Raw genomic sequence first — 20316 nt, forward strand, 5'->3', positions numbered from 1 at the left:
TGAAATGTATTCCATTTTGAGTTTGCATCCCAATATTACACTTTATATACATCACAGATGACTGAAATATAGCAAAACCCTTTGATTTTCCAATTAACATTCCATCCACGAGGCCACTAGAGAGCGATTTGGTCATTTGACTGCAGGAAAGGGTCCTCCCCTTCATCTACACTGATTGAAGTGGATTTAACAAGTGACATCAATAAGGGATCATAGCTTTCACCTGGATTCACCTGGTCTGTCTATGTCAATGAATGATTTGTATACTCACTGTACATAATCAATTAACAGATTCTGTACAGTGCACTGTATATCATCTCTGGGAATATAGCAGCCTTGTACAACGAAATTGAACCTAAACACATCAACATCCACTACAGAGCTGGTAGCAAAACGAGGAAGAATGATCCAACATCAGGTGATGTACACACACAACTTAATGTTTCTTTCAATACATACAAACACATGGGATACATTCTTCTCAGGTATCATTGGTATTCAAGGCTCATATATGAGCAAGCAGTCACTCTCCATTTGCCACTAGCAAACACATGGTACAATTATATTCATATGACAAAGCAGAGCATCTCCAATAATGCAGCAGACTGGTTTAAATGTGCGGAAAGGTCCTCCGTGACATTTCAAGTCACTAATCGGATTCAAAATAAAATAACCACTCAAACTGGAACTCTGGATATGACTGCAGTAGGGTGTAGAGTCAATCCCCTAGATGTAATGACAATCCCCTACTTGCAATGACTGTGATATATGGTTACCTTACCTACCTTAGTTGAATGCACGTTCTGGATAAGAGCATCTGCTGAATGACCAAATGTAAATGTAGATAGAAAAAAATAGAGCAATCGAATCAGCAAAGTGTCCTGTTCCATGAAACCACACAACAGGCTGTTGAACAGGAACAGGTCTTTGGCTTCTGCAGGAGCCAGGAGGAGGGAGAGAGAGGGGGTAGCCAAAGAGAGACATGAGGAGGAGGAGGAGGAGGAGGAGGAGGAGGAGGAGGAGGAGGAGGAGGAGGAGAAGTGATGAAATAGCACTGTCGAATGGAGACACCATCGTGAGAAAGAAGGGACCACAGGATGAGAGGTGTGCTAATGTCTGTGACAGAGGGGAAGTAGAAAGTGCTGAGTCGGGCAAAAGCACCCCCCCCAGGGCCCCGGACACCAGATGGACGGAGTGGGAGCAGAGAGGAGTCTAGAGGAGGTACCCAGGCTTCCAGCAGGGCCGGCCCAAAGACACAACACAGCTAGAGGACCGAAACTAGTCACACCGCAGCTGGGAATAGAAATGTCCCAATAAGCTGCAGTGGGCCTTACTCTATACAGAGAGACACACAGAGCCTTTGAAGTAACCAACACAAAAACACTGAGGTTAAAGGCCACTTAACATTTGCAAAAGTGATGTCATCTAACTAAGCTGACGCAAAAACTCTCCAGGAACTGGTAGGAATCCCACAGAGACTTAGGGACCAGATTATCCTGATTCTCCACACTTCTACCCATACTATGTACACTACATGTAAGGTTCTATTGAATTACATCCTTCAGCACCTCAACACCTGCACCAAACTAAATAATAAAGATAAAGATAATCTAGGACATACTACATACACATGTAAATGTTTAGATGTTGTACACTAAGCTATGTTTCATTCCTTATCTGAATTCGAAGTGAATGAGTTGGTAGTTATTTATATTCATTATCCTACTTTATTGTTTATATAACCGCCTATTGGTTCCACTCATACTGTCTGGTCTGTTCAGGGGCAAGACAACACGCTGCCCGTATGTGTTGGCATTTAGGACGAGAGGCAGCGAAAGGCCAGGTTGAATAAGTACTTAACTTTAGTAGCAGACAGATGCTGCCATTGACACAGCGATGAGAGGGAGAGAGCAAACACATTGACCTTTGCTCAATACTGGCGATGGAATAGACAACATGCAGGGGGAACAAAGAGTAGAAGAGTACACAATACCAGGAAGGAATCCACCTACAAAGACAGAAGACAAAAAAAGAGTATTCATCCCAAATGGGCCCTGGCCCAAGTCAAAAGTAGTGTATAGGGTACCAACAGTAGAGCACTCTATAGGGGACAGAATGCAATTTGGGATGCATCCAAATACAGAAATAGGTTGTATGAAGCACGTTTATCAGCTTTTATCTCTCATTCTCACAAGCAATTAACACATTCATGTGTTTTATTCTGTCTTAAAAATTGGCCATTTTTAACATGTCTATTTATGGCTGCTGGGAAGCAGAACTGGGATAACTATACTTTTAATTGTACTTTGTGAAAAGTAAAACTAATTTGCAGGGGAACAAATAGTTATTTTGGAGGTGACAACAAATATTTTAATACAGATCGCCCAAAAATTACTACTTTTTAAAACTATTGGAATACAGATCTCAGAAATGAACAACAACAAAAAAGTATTTGAATACATATCTCAGGAAGGGACTACTTCACTGAAACTATTGGATTGGCTTCCTTCAATTAATGGCAGGGCTGTATCTGGAACGTCATGTTGAAGATAGAAATATAATTAATAGAGCACACATAATCTCCTAAACTTTTCCAATCTATCTGATATTCATATTTGAGCTACACAATACATTTCAATCTGTACATTTTATAAATTCTCCTTAAACAACCTCTACAGGATAGGTGTCCCCCACCAAGGGACGGTTAAGCCAACGTAGGCTAATGTGATTAGCATGAGGTTGTAAGTAACATGAACATGTCTTAGGACACATTCATTTCACATTTCCACAAACTTCAAAGTGTTTCCTTTCAAATAGTATCAAGAATATGCATATCCTTGCTTCAGGTCCTGAGCTACAGACAGTTAGATTTGGGTATGTCATTTTAGGCGAAAATTGAAAAATGGGATGGATCCTTAAGAGGTTTTAATGTCCATTGCCCCAGGTGTACAACATCAAGTCAAACTAATTAGCCAATGATATTTTGTAAAGATAAGTATACTGAACAAAAATATAAACTCAACATGCAACAATTTCAAAGATTTTACCGAGTTACAGTTCATAGAAGGAAATCAGTCAATAAATTAATTAGCGCCTAATCTATGGATTTCACATGACTGGGCAGGGTGCAGCCATGGGTGGGCCTGGGAGGGCATAGTCCCATCCACTGGGGAGCCAGGCCCAGCCAATCAGAATATGTTTTTTCTCACAAAAGTGCTTTATTACAGACAGAAATAATCCTCAGCACACCCCCTCCCCCTCTTCAGACGATCCCGCAGGTGAGAAAGCCGTATGTGGAGGTCCTGGTTACACGTGGTCTGGTATGGACATTTGGATGTACTGCCAAATGCTCTAAAACAACGTTGCAGGCGGCTTATAGTAGAGAAATTAACATAAAATTATCTGGCAACAGCTCTGTTGGACATTACTGAAGTCAGCATGCCAATTGCACGCTCCCTCAAAACTTGAGACATCTGTGGCATTGTGTTGTGTAACAAAACTGCACATTTTAAGTGGCCTTTTATTGTCCCCAGCATAAGCGGCAACTGTGTAATGATCATGCTGTTTAATCATTTTCTTGATTTGCCACACGTCAGGTGGATGGATTATCTTGGCAAATGAGAAATGCTCACTAATAGGGATTATAATAAGGATGTTAACAAATTTGTGCACGGAATTTGAGATAAATTATATTTTTGTGCGTGTGGAACATTTCTGAGATCTTTTATTTCAGCTCATGAAAAATTGGACCAACACTTTACATGTTGCATTGATATTTTAGTTGAGTATATAAATACGTTTTGATGCTCAACTACTGTATGACTCTTTCAACATGCCACTGAAAAAGGTCAAAAGCTGCAATACATTTTATAATCCCTGAACATACTGCAGAGTAATTCAAAGCCATTTGCAAACATTACAAAGAGCAAGTTGGATGCGTAGAAAAACAACTTTGAACATCTTGTCCATCTGAGGGTAAGTGCTCTTGTTTCAAACACACACTATACCGTCTTTAAAGGGAATTTTTACTCAGAATACAAAACTAACATGATTTTCCACCTACATTGGCTGCAGTTGATTCAAGAAGGCAGTTTTGGGGTATTTAGTTTCCTGTCGACACTTAATAGCCGTATTTTGTAACTGTTAGAATTCTCAGTAACACTTAACATTAAACTGTGCTTGTGCCTGTGAAATAAAACTGGAATTACTTTGAGAAAAAGTTTATTAGCTTGTTGTTACATAATACTTTGGTAATTGCATTTTAATTGCAAAGCAATGAGCTGATAGTGACTGTTCCTTATTCCACTTATGTAATTCCTCCATTATTATGCAATTATAAAGCAATTTCCAAAGTCCTATGTAACAACAATGTTGCTATTGTCATAATCAACATTACTACAGATGTATAGGAACTTGATGTCAAGTGTAACTGTGTGTCTAGTGTCTAGTTTAAGAAACAGATGCCTCACATGTCCTCAATTGGCAGCTTCATTTAATAGTACCCGAAAAACACCAGTCTCAACATCAACAGTGAAGAGGCGACTCCGGGATGCTGGCCTTCTAGGCAGAGATGCAAAGAAAAAGCCATATCTCAGACTGGCCAATAACAAGAAAAGATTAAGATGGGCAAAAAAACACAGACAGAGGAACTCTGCCTGGAAGGCCAGCACCCCGGAGCCGCCTCTTCACTGCTGACATTGAGACTGGTGTTTTTTGGGTACTGTTTAATGAAGCTGCCAGTTGAGGACTTGTGAGGCGTCTATTTCTCAAACTAGACACTCTAATGTACTTGTCCTCTTTCTCAGTTGTGCACCGGGGCATCCCACTCCTCTTTCTATTCTGGTTAGGGCCAGTTTGCAGTGTTCTGTGAAGGGAGTAGTACACATCGTTGTATGAGATCTTCAGTGTCTTGGCAATTTCTCGCATGGAACAGACTTAATTTCTCAGAACAAGAATAGACTGATGAGTTTCAGAAGAAAACTATTTGCTTCTGGCCATTTTGAGCCTGTAATCGAACCCACAAATGCTGATGCTCCAGATACTCAACTAGTCTAAAGAAGGCCAGTTTTATTGCTTCTTTAATCAGACAACAGTTTTCAGCTGTGCTAACATAATTGCAAAAGGGTTTGCTAATGGTTAATTAGCCTTTTAATGATACATTTGAATGATTTAATGATAAAATGATAAACTTGGATTAGCTAACAGAATGTGCCATTGGAACACAGGAGTGATGGTTGCTGATAATGGGCCTCTGTACGCCTATGTAGATATTCCATAAAAAAATCAGCCTCCTCCAGGTACAATCGTCGGTATTTCTTATCAATCTGATGTTATTTAATAGACAATAAATGTGCTTTTCTTTCAAAAACAAGGACATTTCTAAGTGACCCCAAACTTTTGAACGGTAGTGTACTTAGCTAGCGAATGCAGTTTAGCCTACTGAAACACCCGGCTCAAAATAGATGCTATGTTACCTAGCTGGCTATGGCTATCCAACACGGGAGCTCTTCCAGGTCAAGGTAAGCTTTTGGTTTGATTAATTTATTGCCACCAGGGCCTACTGGTGTAACTGCTAAACTGCTTGCTAACTGTACACTGTAATGCATGATTGTAGCGGGTTTACTAATGCGTTAGTTCTAGTAGCTATGCTGACTTGACATTAGCTAATATAGTGACAACTATGTAGACTGTGTGTAAGGGTTAGCGGTTATGATATGAAGGTTTGGCTTGGAAAGGTTTTTTCGACTGGTCACAGACAGCTGATGTGTTCTGCACTGAAATCCACAAGCAAAGGGAAAAGGTGAGAGGAGGAGAGTGCATAGATGCGATATGGAATTATCCAGCGATTAAAGGGATCATGCTGTTTGTATATGGCTGTTTTGAAAGTTATCTGTGTTTGCATGTGAACAAGGGTGTATTCATTCCGCTGATTCTGTTGAAAAACGTTTCTTAAATGGAAGCAAACAGAATGAAACGGGGATAAACACACCGGAATTTGTCCAATAGAACTCTCGTTTGCAACTGTTGGACTAATGATTACACCATAGATCAGCTAGATGCAGGCAAGATTTTGTCAATGTCTGTCAGCTTGATTACTCAAATGTGCACCTAAGTTATAAACTTTCATTCATAGGCTAGATTGTAGCAATCTTATGATGGGTATAAGGAAAATTTGAGTATCATGTAGTAGCCTAAACCTATCGATGTTACATTGAGCTGGGTGAATGGAATATGAATGGCAGTCATCCAATATACTGTAATAGAAATAAGGCCATGCTCATCAAACATATTATCGTCCTCCCTCATCTTAAACGGCACCGACCGCCACTGCTGTGCATGGTTATTAGGGTTAAAGTGTCATGGACGTGGGCATTATTAAACCACCGCTGTGCTGCTGCCCATTTACATCAACACATGATATTCCTGTTAATAGTAACAACATCAGTAGGAAATGATATTTTCTCTCAAATCAAAACTTAAATTAACCATAACAGTTTTCCGTGAGCAAGTCTGAAAAAAATGATCAGCGACAAGTGTAATATTTTATCCTCGTATGAAATCAGCACTTGCTGTAGCCAAACAGTGTAACATTTCTCTAATGCCAATCTCAAATCAAAAATCAAATCAAATTTTATTAGTCACATGCGCCTAATACAACAGGTGTTGACCTTACAATGAAATGCTTATTTACGAGCCCCCAACCAGCAATGCAGCTGAAAAAAACACGGACAAGAATAAGAGACAAAAGTAACAAGTAATTGAAGAGCAGCAGGAAAACAACAATAGCGAGACTATATACAGGGGGGTACCGGTACAGAGTCAATGTGCGGGGGCACCGGTTAGTTTGTGGTAGTACGTACATGTAGGTAGAGTTACTGAAGTGACTATGCATAGATGACAACAACAGAGAGTAGCACGGCGTAAAGGGGTGGGGGGGGGGGGGGATGCAAATAACCTGGGTAGCCATTTGATTAGATGTTCAGGAGTCTTATGGCTTGGGGGTAGAAGCTGTTTAGAAGCCTCTTGGACCTAGACTTGGCGATCCGGTACTGCTTGCCGTGCGGTATACAGTATGTTGCACGTAACTACTTCACAGGAGAAAAAAAAAAAAAAGCTTTCTGGAACATGTGAACTTTTAAATCAAATCAAATTGTATTGCTAGCGTAACGAAATGCTTGTGCTTCAAGTTCCGACAATATCTAAACATGTAATCTAACATGAGCAATGACAGAGTGGCATAGGCAAGATGCAATAGATGGTATAAAATACAGTATACACTTATGAGATGAGTAATGCAAGAAGTGTAAACATTATTAAAGTGGCATTATTAAAGTGACTAGTGATCCGTTTATTAAAGTGGCCAATGATTTCAAGTCTGTATGTAGGTAGAAGCCTCTCTGCGTTAGGGATGGCTATTTAACAGTCTGATGGCCTTGAGAAAGAAGCTGTTTCTCAGTCTCTCGGTCCCAGCTTTGATGCATTTGTACTGACCTCGCCTTCTGGATGGTAGCGGGGTGAATAGGCAGTGGCTCGGGTGGTTGTTGTCCTTGATTATCTTTTTGGCCTTCCTGTGACATTGGGTGCTGTAGGTGTCCTGGATTGCAGGTAGTTTGCCCCCGGTGATGCGTTGTGCAGTTGCCGTACCAGGCGGTGATGCAGCCTGACAGGATGCTCTCAATTGTGCATCTGTAAAAGTTTGTGAGGGTTTTAGGTGACAAGCCACATTTATTTAGCCTCCTGTGGTTGAAGAGGCGCTGTTGTGCCTTCTTCACCACACTGTCTGTGTGGGTGGACCGTTTCAGTTTGTCCGTGATGTGTATGCCAAGGAAATTTCCACCTTCTCCACTGCTGTCCCGTCTATGTGGATATGGGGGCTGCTCCCTCTGCTGTTTCCTGAAGCCCACTATCATCTCCTTTGATTTGTTCATATTGAGTGAGTGGTCATTTTGCTGACACCCCACTCCAAGTGCCCTCACCTCCTCCCTGTAGCCTGTCTCGTCGTTGTTGGTAATCAAGCGTACTACTGTAGTGTCGTCTGCAAACTTGATGATTGAGCTGGAGGCGTGCACGGCCACGCAGTCATGGTTGAACAGGGCGTACAGAAGGGGGCTGAGCACGCACCCTTGTGGTGCCCCAGTGTTGAGCATCAGCGAAGTGGAGATGTTTCCTACCTTCAGCACCTGAGGTGGCCCGTCAGGAAGTCCAGGACCCAATTGCACAGGGCGGGGTTGAGACCCAGGGCCTTTAGCTTAATGATGAGCTTTGAGGGTACTATGGTGTTGAATGCTGAGCTATAGTCAATGAACAGCATTCTTACATAGGTATTCCTCTTGTTCAGATGGGATGGTGCAGTGTGCAATGTGATGGCGATTGCATTGTCTGTAGACCTATTGGGGTGGTAAGCAAATTGAAGTGGGTCTAGGACGGCAGGTAAGGTAGAGGTGATATGATCCTTGACGAGCCTCTCAAAGCACTTCATGATGACAGAATTGAGTGCTATGGGCGATAGTCATTTAGTTCAGTTACCTTTGCCTTCTTGGGTACAGGAACAATGGTGGCCATCTTGAAGCATGTGGGAACAACAGATTGGGATAGGGAGAGATTGAATATGTCTGTAAACACACCAGCCAGCTGGTCTGAATTCCATCTGTGCTGGCAACCTTGCAAGGGTTAACACATCTAAATATCTTACTCACGTCGGCCACGGAGAAGAAGAGCCCACAGTCCTTGGTAGCGGGCCACGTCGGTGGCACTGTATTATCCTCAAAGTGGGTAAAGAAGGTGTTTAGTTTGTCTGGAAGCAAGACGTTGGTGTCCGTGACGTGGCTGGTTTTCCTTTTGTAGTCCGTGATTGTCTGTAGACCCTGCCACATAAGTCTCGTGTCTGAGCCGTTGAATTGCGACTCCACTTTGTCTCTATACTGACATTTTACTTGTTTGATTGCCTTGTGGAGGGATTAACTACACTGTTTGTATTCGGCCATAATCCCTGTCACCTTTCCATTGTCAAATGCAGTGGTTCGCACTTTCAGTTTTGCGCGAATGCCGCCATCCATCCACGGTTTCTGGTTAGGGTAGCTTTTAATAGTCACAGTGGGTACAACATCTCCAATGCACTTCCTTATAAAAACTCACTCACCAAATCAGTGTTCATGTCAATATTATTATCTGAGGCTACCCGGATTATATACACCGTTTTGTATTCTTGTGTGCCATCTGTAAATACAAATACAATTGTTAAATTACGAGCCTAATTGGTTTAGCCACGGAAAAAGATAGGGAAAAAAGGTAGGATCACTAGCCATGATCGGCTGAGATAATGGATGGGTTGGACATGCCGAGAGATGAGTTCAGATTGGTCTGCCATGTAGCATGCTTCATGCTATAAAATGAGCTGATCAGCATGTGTAGATAATCCTTTCTACCGCATTAAAAAATATATATCATGAAGAACTGCTAAAGCGTTGCATCTGATGACCCTTCTGATGACAGTGATGGTGAAGAAACGGCGATCAACAGTGTTGTTGTCACAGAAGAAGTCGACCGAGTTTAGAAATCAGTGTAATGCCCGGTGGAAGCAGAGTATGGCAGCTAAGGAGAGGGAGTAAATGCAGGCGTTTGATTGCAAATATGCAGAGGCAGTTGAAAAGAGGACATACAAAAGGCTGTTGTATAAAACACCAGTCTCCGGATTACATCTTCAAACTAAGGGCAACCATGGCATTCATGGCGGATAGGGAGAAGCATTCATCCATGTATATGGCTAAAAGTCAAGCTAGCAACATTTTCAGATATTATACGTATAAAATCTTGGCCGAAACTATTTTTTATTGCAAGTTAAAACGTACTGTTAGCTGGGAACTCTGGGAAAGAAATTTGCTCTAACTGGGAAAAATCAACTGTCACCCAACTCGGGAACCAACTTTCAGACCTGAAGATCAGTGGCGTCATGATTTGACCTCGTATTTTTCCAAGTTCCCAGTTGTCTTGAAAGCATCATCAGGTTCATTGTTTAGCTAGCTAGCTATGTCTAAACATGTCTAAACAAAATTACATGACCCATCAAGTTAGCCAGGTGTGTTTGAGGGTGATTACGATCATCTATTGTATCTCATGAGTATGTGTACATGTCTAGACAATAGTGACCCATCCACTTAGCTAGATGTGACTGGGAGGTGGTTTCAGCATTTCTTTCACATGACCCATCAATTTCAACACGTGTGTCTGGGTAAGCATCATCATTATGGAATATTTATACAATATTTATCTGGATACTTTATATTTTTGATATTGCTGCTATGCAAATAACCATTTCACTGTACTGTTTACACCTTCTGTATCCTGTGCATGTGACACATAAACGTAGATTTTATTTAATATAGTGTGTGTTTACCAGAGACTGTAAAGTGAAGAACAACATGACTTGCACCAAAGTCAGATTATGATTAAGGCCAAGGACTATAGTGTATTTTTCCTATTACTTTCACCACTTTGTCTAGAACATTACTCACTCTGTTTAGCACATGGCTTCACATTTGAATTCTGCAATCAGAGGGTGTGAATAATGCTGATTGGGTGTAGACAATGAAGAGCTTTCCAGTAGGTGTACCAAAACATTTAAGGACCATTTTCTCAAACGTTGGGTTACAAGTTGATCAACTTTAAAAGCAGAATCACTTTCCCATTGTTCCTTATGATACACAACTTTCAAGCTCTAAATCTCTACTTTTATTGTAAAAAAACACAATTTCTAATTTTGCTGCATAGGACCGAATCCAGGTGGTGGGTCACAAATGATCTACTTCGGTTTCAATATAAGGATCGTGAAATTTCTAAAATCGCTTACCACTTGTTCCATTTGGTTTCTACCTTAACATAAATGTTGACATATTCCTAAATATTTGGTCAAATAATTCATGTTGTGTATGGTTTCCTAGAAACAAGGGTGGCTCAACTTACACCTTTGGCTCAACTTACATGCACCCCACTGTCCCCTACTGCAAACACTATATCCTCCAAGGTTCTACAGAAAAACTATTTTCCTTCAGAGATCAGTGGTGAATTCCACTAAGACTGACCAATGTATCTGTCGGGTTTCTAAATTGAATCACGCCTTTCCTCTCTGTTGCAATACATCTCTTTCTCCTCTTCAATGGTGGTTGGCATCCAATATGTTGTATTACCGCCCCCAACTGAACTACAGTATAGCTCCATTACACTTTGTGATACAAAATGAGAAAGGGGAACTGGTAAAAATAAAAAATAAATCAATAAAAAAGATCCATATATTTTTATTACATTACCAACTAACCCTATACTCATTAAAACCCATCACCTTATTCAACTACTTTAACCCTGTCTTATCCTACCCCAGGCCAACGGACTGAGAGGACGAGACACCACCACGCAACACACGCTGTAACTCTTCTGAAGTCAAATCTCGTACCCCCAAGTACTTCTCTGCAGCTGCCACCACAACATATATTTTCTCAGATTTATGTTCCATTTCTGCGGTACATTTGATAACAATTTCCATGAACGCTAAAAAGCCAACCTTAAGCGTTTATCACTCATTGGCCTATCCTTCTTTGCTGGCACAGATCTACTACTCACAGGGATCCTCTCAGAATCCCTCACCCTTGACCCATCCTCCTCTACTTTCTTCACTGTCTCAGCATACGACACCTTCTGCACTACTCTGACTCTAGAAACCTCAACCTGCCTCTCTCGCAACAGCCACAACTGTATCCCCCAAAATTACATAATCCTCTATCCCATGCACTCCTGCACACTTTCCAGATCTTGGAATCTCCCTCCTAGACACTGCTGCAACATACCCATACATGTTGCACCTAAAACAATGCAGTGGATTTGCCACAAAAGCTCTGACAACAGGATAATGATATATCCTAACATGACTTTATCGGGTAAAGACTGACTCAAAACTCAAAAGGACTGATAGTGACTCCTCTGTTTCACCACGCTCACCACCGGGTCTGCGACGCACCAAACGGCAGGCGTCACAAACACCAGGAATCTTCAACTTCAATTGCCCCACCTCCACACTTAACGCTAACCCAGACATCACTCCTTTCAATGGTGCAGTGTTCCTAAAAGCCAAGCAAGAAACAGATCTTGACCCAAGCCTGCTCCCTCTGGTCCCTGCTCCCTCTGGAGCGCCTGCTCCCTCTGGTCAGAAGAAACACAAACAAATATCACAAGTCCACTACAGGTGCACCCAACTCCTTTCCCACACACACTGAAACCACAAATGGATTTGCCAAAAGGAAAGGACCCAAATCCAAAAATGTCACTCCAACTGGACCAAACGTATCTTCATCACAACCATGTCCATCAATGCAAGGCTCAAACTCCTCACAACACCTTCTACCCCTTCTATTTCACCTCCTGAACTCAAACTGACGACCGGCTAACTCTGTTTGAACATTGTTATTGCTAGCTTCAACAGATTCAAACCCATCCGCTACCTCCCTCAGTCTTTTCAACCTCCTCTCTCTGTCCCTCCATCCTCCTCCCTTAACTCCTTCTGAAAATATTAAACTTTTCCAAGCCCAGATCTATTTTTAGCCTCTTCAAAAGACATGCTAAGCCCTGTTCTCCCTCCACTTCATACTTTTCTCTTTAGATTTGGTCATGTTGTGTATGACAGGCCTTCCAACCAGGAAGTTCAAATCATTCTCTTCCTGTTATGGGATGATTCCAAAATGACAACCTATTTGCATCTTCTTCTGTGATTTTTAAATAGCCGTTTGCAACCAAAAAGGTACATTACCGCCACCAACTGGACTGGAGTGTAAATCCTTTACACTTTGTGAAACAAAAACGGGAAAAAGAGAAAATGAAGAAAAGTACTCTGCCAACTAACCCTACACTCATTAAAAACCCACCATCCCGTTCCACTACGTTGACCTTACCTGATCCTACACCAGGTCAACGGCCTGGGAGGACGGGACGCTACCGTTCAACTCACCCTGTAACTCGTCTGCTGTATAATCTCATAAACCAAAGTACTTCTCTGCAGCTGCCATCACAACACCTTTTCTGTGAATTATGTTCCATTTCTGCAGTACAGTTGGTAACCATGGCATTGAATGCTAAAAGCCACTCTTACTGAAGCACATTTCATTCGTAGGCCTATCACTTTGTACTGGCAAAATACATTTACTACTCACCGGGAACCTCTTAGGATCCCTCATCCTTGACCCATCCTCTACTTTCTTCACTGCCTAAGCATACAACGCCTTCTGTACAACCCTGACCATGGAAACCTCAACCTGCCTCTCTCGCAACGGGCACTTCTGATACCCAGCAACATGGGCAGCACCCTATTCCCTACATAGCGCACTACTTTTGACCAGAGCCCTATGGTGAACTGTATAGGGAGTAGTGCACTGTTTAGGGAGTAGGATACCATTTGGTATGCACACAGCTCTGTTAAGAACCTATTTCAGGCCCGGTGTGTGCTGTTCTCTCTCTCTTTAAGGGAAGAGATGGGGAAATCATGGCCGACATGACTTTGGCAAGTTGTACCAGCTTTTTAGCGAAGAACAGATGCGTGTCTAATGAACGGGCGACTCTCTCATCAATAATGTACTGTTTTTCCACCTGCTAGCAAATTAATGAGAAATAGAGAGCCGTTTAGGGTGCGGGGTCTTGGGTGACATAAACCCTCCAATAATGGCCATATGAATAGCACGGCAGATCGTCAGAGGGAAAACACCGGGCGGAATTAGGGAGGTTTAATTGCAACATAATTAGGCCAATGCAACGCTGATAGGCCTTTCCAAGCTGGCATCTGGCTGAGCTGCCAGTTAAAGGTAAATGTTCACCAGACCAAATACATGGAGAGACCAATCAGACCATGAAACAGGAGTGGGAAATAGATCAATATGTGATTAGCCAATAGTTCTTTATAGAGTTATTTTCAATGAATGGATTTTAATTTCACTTTGAAATCTAATTTGATCTTTTTAGAAAGTGATTACCTGACGAGGGGATATTTGGCGACGGCATGAACTGAAGTTGTCCGAAATTCTTCTACACTGTATATCTCTATTAATATATTATTAACATCTACATTTCCGGTAGAAATGGACCCTCTACATTTCCTGCTTGTTAGCAAACCACAATATCCAGAATTCATAGTGATTTCAGGATGTACTACAGCCCCTGTCGAGATGGTTCCAGTTGAGATTGAGAGTCAACAGGTAGCTAATGTTACTTACTGGACCAGCCACTCGTTCATAGAACATCAGCTTGCGAAGAACTATTTAACAACTGTAAAGGTTATTCATGGTATGGTGTTCAGTACTTGGATGTGAAAACTTCAAGCAAGTTTGCAGGCTGCTGAGGTAACATTTCATTGGTTTCTTTGCAAGCTAACGATAGCTACGTTAGGTTTCGTTAGCTACAGCCTGCCGGACCGTATCTAACCGTTAGCTAGCGAACTACCGCAAGTGACTGGCCTGTGTGTTCTATTTACAGAGTCCAATCCCATCGACATCTGCAGCACCAGGAACTAGTTTAAATCACCTTTGACTGCACAATGCTGGCAAGAGCCAAAGTGTATAGTCTGTGAGTCCATGGACAATGGAGCTCATGAAGGTCTGCCAGACCAGCTGAAGAACATTCAGGACCCTGCCTAAAACATTCAACCAACATAATATCCACATTCAGTTAGACTGATGTTGTAGGTGTCACGCCTGCCCCCGCTCCCCCTCTCTGGCGCTCAAGAGCGCCAGGCGGCCCGTCATTACGCACACCTGTCAGCATTGTTACACATATCAGCGCACCATTGGACTCACCTAGCCTCCATCACTTATTGATTGCCTCCCCTATATCTGTCTATTCCTCAGTTTCCTCCCCATGTCAGCATTTCTCATTTTGTTCCCCCTGTCCAGGCGCTGTTCTTGTTTTGTTATTTATTAAATATTCACACCCTGTACTTGCTTCTCGCCTCCCAGTGTCTGTCCTTACAGAACGCTGACACCCCAATTTGAAGCATCAGGGAGTTTTTTTGTTTTTTGTTGGTGACGTTGCGTCCGGGTGCCACTGCCGAAGGAACCGGGAGTGCCTCAGCTGGCTCGTCAGGCTTCCATGCCTTAGCTGGCTCGAGAGGTTTTCTTGCATCGCCGGCTCGTCGGGCTCCCACACCTCGGCCGGCTCGTCAGGCTCGCCCTGGTGGGCCGCCGGGTGGTGCCCCTAAGGGGGGGGGGGGGGATTCTGTCACGCCTGCACCCGCTCGCCCTCTCATCTTCAATGCCCTTGCTGATGGAAGGAGGTTTTCACTCAAAATCTCACGATACATGGCCCCATTCATTCTTTCCTTTACACGGATCAGTCGTCCTGGTCCCTTTGCAGAAAAACAGCCCCAAAGCATGATGTTTCCACCCCCATGCTTCACAGTAGGTATGGTGTTCTTTGGATGCAACTCAGCTTTCTTTGTCCTCCAAACACGACGAGTTGAGTTTTTACCAAAAAGTTCTATTTTGGTTTCATCTTACCATATGACATTCTCCCAATCTTCTTCTGGATCATCCAAATGCTCTCTAACAAACTTCAGACGGGCCTGGACATGTACTGGCTTAAGCAGGGGGACACGTCTGGCACTGCAAGATTTGAGTCCCTGGCGGCGTAGTGTGTTACTAATGGTAGGCTTTGTTACTTAGCTCCCAGCTCTCTGCAGGTCATTCACTAGGTCCCCCCGTGTGGTTCTGAGATTTTTGCTCACCGTTCTTGTGATCATTTTGACCCCACAGGGTGAGATCTTGCGTGGAGCCCCAGATCGAGGGAGATTATCAGTGGTCTTGTATGTCTTCCATTTCCTAATAATTGCTCCCACAGTTGAGTTATTCGAACCAAGCTGCTTACCTATTGCAGATTCATTCTTCCCAGCCTGGTGCAGGTCTACAATTTTGTTTCTGGTGTCCTTTGACAGCTCTTTGGTCTTGGCCATAGTGGAGTTTGGAGTGTGACTGTTTGAGGTTGTGGACAGGTGTCTTTTATACTGATAACAAGTTCAAACAGGTGCCATTAATACAGGTAACGAGTGGAGGACAGAGGAGCCTCTTAAAGAAGAAGTTACAGGTCTGTGAGAGCCAGAAATCTTGCTTGTTTGTAGGTCACCAAATACTTATTTTCCACCATCATTTGCAAATAAATTCATAAAAAATCCTACAATGTGATTTTCTGGATTTTTTTTTCTCATTTTGTCTGTCATAGTTGAAGTGTACCTATGATGAAAATGACAGGCCTCTCTCATATTTTTAAGTGGGAGAACTTGCACAATTGGTGGCTGACTAAATACTTATTTGCCCCACTGTAGCTGTGAAACTATGAACCTGTGAAACTAGTACCGACCCCGTTTTGATAAGCCTGCCTTCGGGGGTGGGAACACAATTGGAAAACTCCCATCAGAGTGTAGTCTTTACAAGGGAACATGAGTGAACCTAGATACGTTGCAATGTCGTGGCAGATAGCAATGGTTCGATTGAACAAGGACAACCATATCTACTCACTTCTAGCGTGATCGTGCAATCGGTGAAACACAAAGGCCACAATAATTGCTACAAAACATGACTCCATTCATTTTGCGATCTCGCACCGCAAAAATAAAATAATGCCTCTATGGTACATAATTATGTCTGAAACACCTCTCATCAGTCATAACTATGTAGGGAGCCTGGAAAAACATCCCAAATAGTGTCTAGAGATGAAGTTTCCCTTTAAACTGGAGACAGAGTAACTCATAATTAGAATTAAACACACCGTTTCTGTATTCAAGGGGACAGGGCATTGATGATGAGAGGGAGGGAATGAGAAAAGGGAAAAGGAGAGAGAGAAGTTATTAGAAAGAGAGAAGGGGTGGGGAAGAGAGAGCGCAGAATAGGTATGAAAGCGAGAAGAGGAGGGAGGGAATGGAATGGAAAGGTAATGAGAGAAAGGGGAGAGGGAGGGTGGGATAGATAGAGAGAAAAGGAAAGCGGGAGAGAGATAGGGAGAGGGGGAGTAAAACGAGAGAGAAACTGGGTTGAACTAAGTAAACTAATTATGTTTTATTGGAGGAGAGAACGAGAGCGTGACAGAGAGAAAATATAAGTCAAAGGGAGATCAAAACCTGGCCTGCCATAATGTGTTATTGTCCCCCTAGGGAGAGGGTTTAACCAGATCTGATCCTGACTGGATTTCAATGGGTTTTTCATGTTTCTACACAACCTTGGATTGCTTGGACATGGCGCACATCTGATCACAGCCTGTGTAGAATAGTTGGTGGGTTGGTGTGTGTAAGTGAAAGTGCAGAATGGTGGGCCTGAATAGCATTCTAATTCTAATTTGAAGCTCAGATGGTAGAGCATGAGGCTTGTAACGCCAGGGTAGTGCGTTCCATTCCTGGACCACCCATATGTAAAATGTAGGCACGCATGACAGGAAGTCGCTTTGAATACAAGCGTCTGCTAAATTAAATGTATTTTTATATTATATTATTGACTAGAGAGGGGAACCAACCAATCGACTCTGAGCACAGTCTGAGGACAAACAATATAATTTGTAGGCCATTTTGATATGTTCTTACACAATGATCTTACAGACTATATACTGTATGCAATCCTATCACCACTGTTCTCATGTTGCTGTTCTCTGATTATAATTAGTGAATGGAAGTATTTCATTCACTATTTCAATCAACTTAGTTGTCAGATCACAAAAGACCATTCTTAATAATAAACAAGGCTGGTGAGAAGATAGTATACCAGTAGAACTGAACAGAGGACAAAATGATGACGCTTTTGACAGTTACCACTGTTCATTTAGTCAGCAAACTGAATCAGTAATGTGAATATCCTCTGAGAAACACTAGAGGATGCTGAGTGTTACATTTTCCAGGCAGAGATGTAAATTAGATGAATCCATTAATTGATTCATTGATTTCTGCTTAGAACAACTGGGATATTGTCATCTAGTCCATTTTGTAATTAACATCACTGTTTCAATCCTTTGTGATGCCATGTTAGATCCTCCTCCAGTCACATAAAAGAACAGAGTGCGACCTTAAAAAGTGGTCAAAGGTCAAATAGAAGAGTGGTTGTTGAGAGGCAATCGAGTAAACAACCATGTAACCTCTGCCATGTAATCAACTGATTACATACTCCATCATTACATGAAAGGGAGAAATGTTCACCCTGTCACGCCCTGATCTGTTTCACCTCTCCTTCTGCTTGTCTCCACCCCCCTCCAGGTGTCGCCCATCTTCCCCACTGATACTCTGGGTATTTATACCTGTGTTTTCTGTCTGTCTGTGCCAGTTCGTCTTGTTTGTTCAAGCCTACCAGCGGTTTGTGTCTCAGCGCCTGCTTTGTCCAGTATCTCTTTTCCCGCCCTCCTGGTTTGGACCCTCGCCTGTCCTGACTTGGAGCCCGCCTGCCTGACCACTCTGCCTGCCGTCCTGTACCTTTGCCCCAACTCTGGATTGCAGACCTCTGCCTGACCTGACCCCTGGGCTTGTCTGCCGTCCTGTACCTTGGCCCACGACTCTGGACTACTCTGCCTGCCTTGACCTGTCGTTTGCCTGCCCCAGTTGTTACAATAAAAATTGTTACTTCTACACAGTCTGCACTTGGGTCTTACCTGAAACATGGTACACCCAGCGAGTTATTTGTAGAACCTTTGAGACTGTGAAAGGTTCTTTATAGAACCATCATCCATTAAGGTTCTATAAAGAACCATTAATGGTTCTATACAGCACCAAAACGGGTTGTAACCATACCAGAACCTTTTTTTAATAGTTCTTAAAACCTCTACAGGATCGCTGTCCAGCGGACCAAGCGGACCAAGCAGCATGCTATGGAGGAGCAGAGGGTTCAGGACTCCTGGACATGGGAGGAGATACTGGATGGAAAGGGGCCCTGGAGACAGGCTGGGGAATATCGCCGCTCGAAAAAGGAACTGGAAGGAGCTAAAACTGAGAGTCGGCGATATGAGGTAAGTGAGCGAAGCAGGCACGAGAGGCAGCACACGGGGAGATTGGCAGAGTTAGGCTATAGACCTGAGCCAACTCCCCGTGCTTACCGGAAGCAGCGTGGTACTGGTCAGGCACCGTGTTATGCGTTAAAGCGCAAAGGGTCTACAGGGCTCGCTCATAGCCTGGTGCGCTATATGCCAGCCCTCCGCAAGTGCCATGCGAGAGTGGGCATCCAGCCAGGGCGGATTGTGGCAGCTCAGCGCGCTTGGTCTCCGGTGCGCCGTTTCGGCCCAGAGTATCCTGCGCCGGCTCTGCACACTGTGTCTCCGGTGCGCTGGGACCGTTCAGTTCGTCCTATGCCTGCGCTCCGCCCGTGCCGGGCTAAAGTGGGCATTGAGCCAAGTGGAGAGGTGCGAGTGGTAAGCACCAGATCTCCAGTGCTCCCCCACAGCCCGGTTCGACCTGTGCCTGCACTCTGGAGGGGCGGGCTAAAGTGGGCATTCAGCCTGGAGGAGTGGTGCCAAGGCTGCACACACGAGCTCCAGTGCCCCCCCACAGCCTGGTTCATCCTGTGCCTCCTCTACGCACCAGGCCTCCTGTAGGTCTCCCCAGCCTGGTGGGCCCTGTGGCAGCCCCACGCACCAGGCTGTCTCTGCGTCTCCTCCCTCCAGCGCCCTCCAGTCCGGAGCCTCCAGCGACGCACTCCAGTTCGGAGCCTCCAACAAGGGTGCCCAGTCTGGGGCCCGCAACGAGGGTGCCCAGTCCGGGGCCCGCAACGAGCGTGCCCAGTCCGGGGCCCGCAACGAGCGTGCCCAGTCCGGGGCCCGCAACGAGGGTGCCCAGTCCGGGGCCCGCAACGAGGGTGCCCAGTCCGGGGCCCGCAACGAGGGTGCCCAGTCCGGGGCCCGCAACGGGGGTGCCCGGTCCGGGGTCGGCAGCGAGGGTCCTCGCACTAAAGGCGCCACCTAAGTGGGCCAAGCCAGAAGTGGAGCGGGGGCTACGTCCCGCACCAGAGCCGCCACCGTGGAGAAATGCCCACCCAGACCCTCCCCTATAGGTTCAGGTTTTGCTGCCATAGTCCGCACCTTTGGGGGGGAAGGGGGGGTACTGTCACGCCCTGACCTTAGAGAGCTTTTTACAGTATGTCTCTATTTAGGTTTGGTCAGGGTGTGATTTGGGTGGGCATTCTATGTTCATTTTTCTATGTGTTGTTTTGGCCGGGTCTGGTTCTCAATCAGGGACAGCTGTCTACCATTGTCTCTGATTGGGAACCATACTTATGTAGCTTTTTCCCACCTGTGTTTTGTGGGTAGTTGTTTTCTGTTTAGTGTTCTGCA

General features: G+C 44.0%; 1 protein-coding gene across 3 annotated transcripts in view; it reads right to left on the reverse strand.

The window, feature by feature from the left end:
• The window catches only part of LOC129818807 (contactin-associated protein-like 4), a 224462-nt gene that overhangs the window by 161486 nt on the left and 42660 nt on the right, over positions 1-20316 (reverse strand). The window contains exon 1 of one of the 3 annotated variants that reach the window (XM_055875059.1): positions 786-962. The exons of the other annotated variants lie outside the window; for them this stretch is intronic. The gene's annotated coding sequence lies outside the window, so the exon portion shown is untranslated. Of the gene's footprint in view, positions 1-785; positions 963-20316 lie in introns of those variants that run through there. 3 annotated transcript variants of the gene reach the window in all.

Source organism: Salvelinus fontinalis, chromosome 21, assembly GCF_029448725.1.
Source record: "Salvelinus fontinalis isolate EN_2023a chromosome 21, ASM2944872v1, whole genome shotgun sequence".
Classification (NCBI taxonomy): Eukaryota; Metazoa; Chordata; class Actinopteri; order Salmoniformes; family Salmonidae; genus Salvelinus; species Salvelinus fontinalis.